Raw genomic sequence first — 8,854 nt, forward strand, 5'->3', positions numbered from 1 at the left:
AGCATACTATGATGAGTACATGATGATATTACACCGCGCCTATATGGCCGGGCTGTCACCGCCAAGGCGGGCAGCTATACACCATGGCCAGATGGCATGGGCAGACACCACTAGTGGGCGGCATGAGATGATACCCGGACGCGGGAGGCCTGGACGCAGGCTAATGCTAATGCTAATGTTATTGATTATCACACCGTACCTATATGGTCGGGCGACTTATACATTTATGCATATATGATATGATGATGAGTATGAAAGTAAGCCGGCATGTATTATTTCCTTTATGATTCGGTCGATCTGATTGCGCTTCATTTGATACCTCTTATTTCATTGATGTCTTATTATTGTTTATGCCTTACATACTCAGTACAATATTCGTACTGACGTCCTTTTCTTCGGACGCTGTGTTCATGCCCACAGGTAGACAGGGAGGTGATCCAGACTCATAGGAGCTAGCGGCTGATTTGAGAGCACTCCATTTTTTCGGAGGTGCCATTGATTATTCTTTTGGTACATATATGTATATATTCATGATTGGGCACGACGGGGTCCTGTCCCGTCCATATGTCTAGTACTCTAGTAGAGGCTCGTAGATACGCAGTGTGGGTAGTATGGTCCCATAGTTTTATGTATATGCATGTATATATATATATTTTGATAGCCGAAGGGCTTATGTTTATAAAAGTAAATATGTTTCAAATGTTAATAGTTTTCTATGATTATGAGCATATATTATGAATGAGAGCAGATGAGTAACAGAATGAGCGGTGTTCGGTGGTTAGCCCCGGATACCCGTCATGGCCCGTAGCCGGGTCGTGACGAGTGGTATCGAGCGGTTCGGTCCTAGGAAGTGTCTACGAGCCATGTCTAGTAGAGTCTTGTTTATGGTGTGTTGCGCGCCACGCTAATAAACAAGAGGCTACAGGGCATTTAGGAAAAATGACCATCTTTCTTCTTATGAGATCGTGCGATAGAGCCGTGTATAAGCTTTTATCCTCCCTAATAGTATGTTGTGATTTCAGAAATGCCGCCAAAAGGAAAAGCTAAAGCCGCCCAGAAGGGCAAGACTACGACAAAGAGGCGGGCGGAAAGAGAGCCGCCTATGAATGTAGATGAGGATGAATCACATAATGAGGCTCCATCTAATGCCTCCACTACTCCGCCTATTACGGAAGAGCAAGAAGGGGCTTCAGCTCCAGCTCCTATGCCTCCAGTTCCTCCACCGGCTACTTCGGGTCAACAAGTGACCGAGGCTATTCATTTATTGACACAGTTGGTTGCCGCTCAGGCACAAACGGCAAAATGCGGGCCCAAGTGATCGTTCGGCTAGTACTAGAGCCGTGACTTCATGAGTTTAAATCCTTGGAATTCTTTGGGTCAAAGTCGGATGAAGACCCGCAAGGCTTTATTGATGAAATGCTAAGAACATTACGGATTATTCATGCTTCCGAGACCGAATTCGTGGAGTTGGCATCATATAGACTCCGAGATGTGGCGGTTCTATGGTATAATAATTGGATAGCATCGAGGCAAGAGAATGCGCCTCCTCCCGTGTGGCAAGAATTTGTTGATGCTTTCATTCGCCATTATTTACCACCCGAGGTCCGCCGAGCTAGAGCGGATAGATTTCTAAATTTGAAGCAAGGGAATATGAGCGCTCGGGAGTATAGCCTTCAATTTAATTCTTTGGCTAGATATGCTCCTACTATGGTGGCCGACATGGGCGATAGGGTGCATAGATTTGTGAGTGGCTTAGGGCCACATTTATTTAAAGATTGCTTAACGGCTTCATTGCAAGATGGGATGGATATTTCCCGCATTCAAGCCCATGCCCAAAACTTAGAGGGACAACAACCTCCGCAAAGGGGTGATCGTGATGTTGATAGAGGGCAAAGCAAAAGGGCTAGATCTATGGGCACAGGCGGTGATTATAGAGGGGGATCAAGGCAGACATATTCTAGGCACTCAGGCCAGTCAGTGACGAGTGCACCTCCCCGATTTACAGGTAGGAGATTTGATCGCTCTTTCCGTTCAGGACAGGGCCAGAGTTCGAGGGCCCCAGGTTCTCAGTTTGGGGGAGATTATAGTCAGAGGAGACCTCCAGTGCCGCGATGCAGTCAGTGCGGTAGATTACATTCTGGACAGTGCCGCCAAGGTTCAGATGCTTGTTATGCTTGTGGTCAGGTAGGGCATATGATGAGAGATTGCCCGTCGATGAGCGGTAGAGTTGGGGTCCAGCCCACAGGATCAGCGGCTGGTTCTTCTTCAGTACGTCCTACAGGGCAGGCTCCCCAGATTCCAGCAGGCCGAGGTAGAGGCCGAGGGGGATCATCTACTTCAGGCGCCACACAGCCCCGCATGTATGCTTTAGCCGGACGACAGGATCTCGAGTCCTCCCCAGATGTGGTTATAGGTACATTGTTTGTGTTTTCTCATGATGTGTATGCATTGATAGATGGGTTCCACATTATCATATATTACTCCATATGTTGCTAATCGTATTGGGGTGAAACCGAGCCAATTAAACCTTTTGAGGTGTCTACTCCGGTTGGTGATCCCGTAATAGCTAAACAAGTGTATAAAGATTGTATAATTGTGATATGTGATCGCCAAACCAAAGCTGATTTAGTTGAGCTAGAAATGCTAGACTTTGATGTTATAATGGGTATGGATTGGTTGGCCTCATGCTATGCTAATGTTGATTGTCGATTGAAATTAGTTCGATTTCAATTTTCGGGAGAGCCCGTGCTTGAATGGAAAGGTAATACGGCAACTCCAAGAGGTAGGTTTATTTCCTACCTTAAGGCAAGAAAGATGATAGCTAAGGGCTATATTTATCATTTAGTTCGAGTTCATGACACCGAAGCGGAGTCGCCAACATTCCAATCCATTCCGGTAGTAAATGAATTCCCGGATGTATTTCCAGATGAACTTCCAGGCCTTCCTCCAGAAAGAGAGATTGACTTCGCCATTGATGTGTTGCCGGATACTAAGCCTATTTCTATTCCTCCTTATCGAATGGCTCGGCAGAATTGAAAGAGTTAAAGGCCCAGTTGAAAGATTTGCTCGAAAAGGGGTTTATTAGACCCAGTTCATCACCGTGGGGAGCACCAGTCTTATTTGTGAGAAAGAAAGATGGCTCCCTACGAATGTGTATTGATTATAGACAGTTGAATAAGGTGACGATAAAGAACAGGTATCCTCTTCCAAGAATTGATGATTTATTTGATCAACTACAAGGTGCCAAGTGGTTTTTCAAAATAGATTTGAGATCGGGTTATCATCAAGTGAGAGTTAGAGAAGAAGATATTCCCAAGACAGCTTTCAGAACGAGATATGGCCATTATGAATTTCGAGTAATGTCGTTTGGGCTAACTAATGCTCCGGCAGTGTTTATGAATTTAATGAATAATGTATTTAGGCCTCTCTTGGATCTATTTGTGATAGTATTCATTGATGATATTTTGGTGTATTCTCGCACAGAATCAGAACATGCAGATCATTTACGTATTGTTCTTGGAATTCTTCGAACTCGGGAGTTGTATGCAAAATTTTCAAAGTGCGAGTTCTGGCTAAATTCGGTGACATTCTTGGGTCATGTTATTTCAGATGATGGCATTAGAGTTGACACTCAGAAAATTGAAGCTGTGAAGACTTGGCCAAGGCCTACGACGCCTACAGAAGTTCGTAGTTTTCTGGGATTGGCAGGTTATTATAGAAGATTTGTAGAGGGCTTTTCATCTATTTCAGCCCCATTGACGAAGCTAACCCAGAAGTCAGCAAAATTTCAGTGGAATGATGCTTGTGAGCGTAGCTTCCAAGAGTTGAAGGACAGATTAACCTCAGCTCCAGTTTTAACACTTCCAGGAAAGGGCCGGATGGCTATGTTGTGTATTGCGATGCTTCCGGTATTGGGCTAGGATGTGTATTAATGCAGCATGGAAAAGTCATTGCTTATGCTTCGAGACAGCTGCAAAAACATGAAAAGAACTACCCAACTCATGATCTTGAATTGGCCGCAGTTATTCATGCATTAAAAATGTGGAGACATTACTTGTATGGTGTGCATGTTGATATCTATACGGATCATAAGAGTCTCCAATACATTTTCAAACAGAAGGAGTTGAATCTGCGGCAAAGGCGGTGGTTAGAATTATTGAAAGATTATGATGTGAATATTTTATACCACCCCGGAAAGGCAAATGTAGTAGCGGATGCGCTTAGCCGCCGATCTATGGGTAGCTTATGTGAAGTACCCTCGGAAAAGAAAGAAATGATTCATGAACTCCATCAACTAGCTAATCTTGGAGTGCGTTTAATTGATTCAGGTGATGCAGGAGTTAGTGTTAATAATTCCACTGTTTCATCCTTGGACATGGAAATAAAAAAGAGCGCCAATACGAGGATCCCAAATTGAAGTATTATAAAGGTGTGCGTGTTCCCAAAAGAAAAGTCACCATTTGAAGTCTCGGTAGATGGGGTTCTCGGATACCGAGAATAGGTTATGTGTTCCGGATGTGCGGAATTGCGTCGTCGAATTCTAGAAGAAGCTCATTATTCTCGGTATTCTATTCATCCAAGAGCGACGAAAATGTATCATGATCTTAAATTGATGTATTGGTGGGATGGCATGAAAAGAGACATAGCAGAATTTGTAGCACAATGTCCAAATTGCCAGCAAGTAAAGATAGAACATCAAAAGCCAGGGGGATTATTGCAAGCAATGGAAATTCCTACGTGGAAATGGGAAGTGATTAACATGGATTTTATTGTAGGATTGCCCCGTTCCCGAGGCAAGTATGATTCTATATGGGTGATTGTGGATAGATTGACGAAAGCAGCTCATTTTCTTCCAGTCAGAACCACATACTCAGCAGAAGATTATGCGAGGTTGTATATCAAAGAAATTGTGAGACTTCATGGTATTCCAATATCTATTATTACAGATAGAGGAGCACAATTTACAGCCAAGTTCTGGAAATCCTTTCAAGAAGGTCTAGGTACTCAAGTAAGGCTTAGTACGGCATTTCATCCGCAAACTGATGGACAAGCCGAGCGTACTATACAGACCTTGGAGGATATGCTAAGGGCATGTGTTTTAGATTTTGGTGGTAGTTGGGATGACCACTTACCCCTAATCGAATTTGCCTATAACAATAGCTATCATTCCAGTATCCAAATGGCTCCGTATGAAGCTTTATATGGAAGGAAGTGTAGATCTCCGATTGGATGGTTTGACGTCGGAGAAGTACAATTAATAGGCCCCGAATTGATTCAACAAGCTGTAGAGAAAGTCAAGGTGATTCGAGATCGATTATTGACAGCCCAAAGTCGCCAAAAGTCTTATGCGGACAACCGCCGGCGAGATCTAGAATTTCAAGTCAATGATTGGGTGTTCTTAAAAGTATCACCAATGAAAGGGGTGATGAGATTTGGTAAGAAAGGAAAGTTGAGTCCTCGATATATTGGACCTTACAAAATCATCCGCAAGGTGGGTCAAGTAGCGTATGAATTAGACTTGCCTTCAGAGCTTGAATTAGTTCATCCGGTATTCCATGTTTCAATGCTCCGCAAATGTGTTGGAGATCCCACAAAGATTGTGCCAGTAGATGATGTTCAGATCACAGAAAAGCTAGCCTATGAAGAAGTGCCTATTGCCATATTAGACAGGCAAGTACGAAAACTTCGGAATAAGGAAATAGCTTCAGTTAAAGTCTTATGGCGAAATAACAATCGGGAAGAGATGACTTGGGAAGCGGAAGAGAAGATGAAATCCACATATCCGCATTTATTTCAGTCCCCGAAAGAGATATGATGAAACATCGAGATTATAAGGTATGTATACTTTTCTTTTATGCATATGGGTCGTGTGTGGCCAATTTATATTGCTATTGTGTTGTGGCCCTGTGAGGCAATGATATTATGGGTTGTTGTGACGGGATGGTAGTGCCATATTATAGGGGAAACTCGGCGAAATTTTTCTAGAATCCCCTAACGATTTAACATTCGAGGACGAATGTTCCAAAAGGGGGGAAGAATGTTACACCTTGGAAAATTTCCCGTTAGCGTACAGTGAATAGACGAACGAGGGGTATGATGTATACGAGGTTTGGACAAGTAAGAAATAGTATTTGATGGTCCTAATTAAGATTTCCAAAGACATTCGAGTTAAGGAAAGAAAGTTGTTAAGGAAAGCGAGTCATATGTTGTGTATCGGATAAGAATTACGAGTATTGAGTTAAAGGTGTATTAATGATGCTTCGAGGAAGAGTGTGACATCCCGTAGAATGGTATTGAAGTGATAAACAAGTGTTAAGAAGGTTCCATAAGGATCGGAGATTAAACGAGTCGACGAAACAACTCTCGGAAAACTGGGCAAACCTACGGCCAGACATGCGGCCGTATAAAAGTATGGACCGTATGTCCAACCGTAGATTCAGCCCGGAATAGACATACTTCTTGGCTGGACCAGATCTACGGCCAAACATACGGCCGTAGAAAACATACGGACCGTATGTTGGTCCGTATATCTCGGTCGGGCACGAACTTGAATTAATATAAGGGACCTCTCTCATTTCATTTTCATTTCATCTCCCACCTCCACACTTCAAGAAACCTCTCTAGAACATTCCATACATTTCATCCATAAGAAAACCAAAGAGAATCAAAGATCAACAACAAGAATTTGAAGAGAATCAAGTGTATGAAACCCCTTAAAGTCATTCAAATCAAGAAAATCCAAGAGAGATGAAATAGGGTTTTGGTGCAAAAAGGTGTATCACCATTCAAGGCTTATTCCTCCATCATCTAAGGTGAGTTTCATGATCTTTCATGTTGTTTGAAGTATTTATAAGTTGAAACACATGGATTGTAGAAGAGTATAGAAAATGGGTCATAAATGTGTGAATAGTGTCATTAATGAGTAGTAGTTGGGATTGAATCATGAAAATGGATATGTTGAGGTTATAAATGCGTTATAAATGATATTTAGAACATGAAATAAGTATTGGATATGAAAGAATGCGATGATGGACTTTGGTCATGATTATGGAGAATTGTAGTGAAATTATGAATTGTGGGCAATGTAATTAGATGATGCTTATTGTTTATGATATTGTGATTGTTGTTATGAATGTTGGGAGTTGATATGGAATATGGAGGAAAGTAGTATAAACAAAGGAAATGCTGCCCAATTTTCTCTAGCTTTACTAAGTACGTTTTCATGACTGTTTAGCTAATGACGACACGAACTCCATTGAAGGTATAAACAAGTGCATTAAAGGAGGATGAGCAAGCGATAGAATAGTTAAACGACAAATGTATGTGAGGCTAACCCTTTATTTCTAAGGCATGAGTCCTATAGCATGAATTTCCTCTTTCTTATGAATGTTCCACCTTCAAGAAGACTATGAGCCCTTGTTCATGAATAGCCACACGAGATAAGAGATATGTTCCGATAATGATAACGAAAATGATAAGCTAAGTCTAGAGATGCTATAGTTCATGATATGATGTTCCTATTAAGCTAATGAAGCTATCCATAGCCCATTGATGTTGATCATCATATACACTCACCTTATGCTTGTTCCTTCAAGGTGAGCGGTTACTTATGAATGTCCCATAATGAAGTCGGGGGTTCACGACCTTACATCACCCCGATAGAGTATGATTATCTATAAGTCTCTATGCATGCATTATGATGAGTTATGATAAGTATATTATGATAAGCATACTATGATGAGTACATGATGATATTACACCGCGCCTATATGGCCGGGCAGTCACCGCCAAGGCGGGCAGCTATACACCATGGCCAGATGGCATGGGCAGACACCACTAGTGGGCGGCATGAGATGATACCCGGACGCGGGAGGCACGGACGCGAGCTAATGCTAATGCTAATGCTAATGTTATTGATTATCACACCGTACCTATATGGTCGGGCGACTTATATATTTATGCATATATGATATGATGATGAGTATGAAAGTAAGTCGGCATGTATGATTCCTTTATGATTCGATCGATTCTGATTGCTCTTCATTTGATGCCTCCTTATTTCATTGATGTCTTATTATTGTTTATGCCTTACATACTCAGTACAATATTCGTACTGACGTCCTTTTCTTCGGACGCTGTGTTCATGCCCACAGGTAGGCAGGGAGGTGACCCAGACTCATAGGAGCTAGCGGCTGATTTGAGAGCACTCCATTTTTTCGGAGGTGCCATTGATTATTCTTTTGGTACATATATGCATATATTCACTATTGGGCATGACGGGGTCTGTCCGTCCATATGTCTAGTACTCTAGTAGAGGCTCGTAGATACGCGTGTGTGGGTAACGTATGGTCCCATAGTTTGTATGTATATATATATATATCATTTTGATAGCCAAAAGGGCTTATGTTTATAAAAGTAAATATGTTTCAAATGATAATAGTTTTCTATGATTATGAGTGCCGGATTTATATATGCCATGGCAAGGATATATATAGTATGAATGAGAGCGAAGAGGGATGTTCTACATGAGTTACGTTATAGAATGAGCGGTGTTCGGATGGTATTTGGGAGGTGCCATGGAACATTGCTTTGCAGGTGAGAGTATACAAAGATGGAGGAAGGACAAAGAGGTTTCGGTGGTGGAATCACATGCGGCAAGTAATAAGCACGAGGTTCATCGGCAACACGTGACTAAGTTCGGAATCTATGCTAGTTAAGGTATGCATCTATAAGATTCCTTTTGAACTCTACTTCATCAGGATGAGCTTGAAGATAAATTCAAGAGATTTGATTCATTCCACTTGTGAGACTTGAGAGTGTGAAAGATGGATACAAATCAAGGTCCCTGGTTTGT

Source organism: Lycium ferocissimum, chromosome 1 (assembly GCF_029784015.1).
Source record: "Lycium ferocissimum isolate CSIRO_LF1 chromosome 1, AGI_CSIRO_Lferr_CH_V1, whole genome shotgun sequence".
Taxonomy (NCBI): domain Eukaryota; kingdom Viridiplantae; phylum Streptophyta; class Magnoliopsida; order Solanales; family Solanaceae; genus Lycium; species Lycium ferocissimum.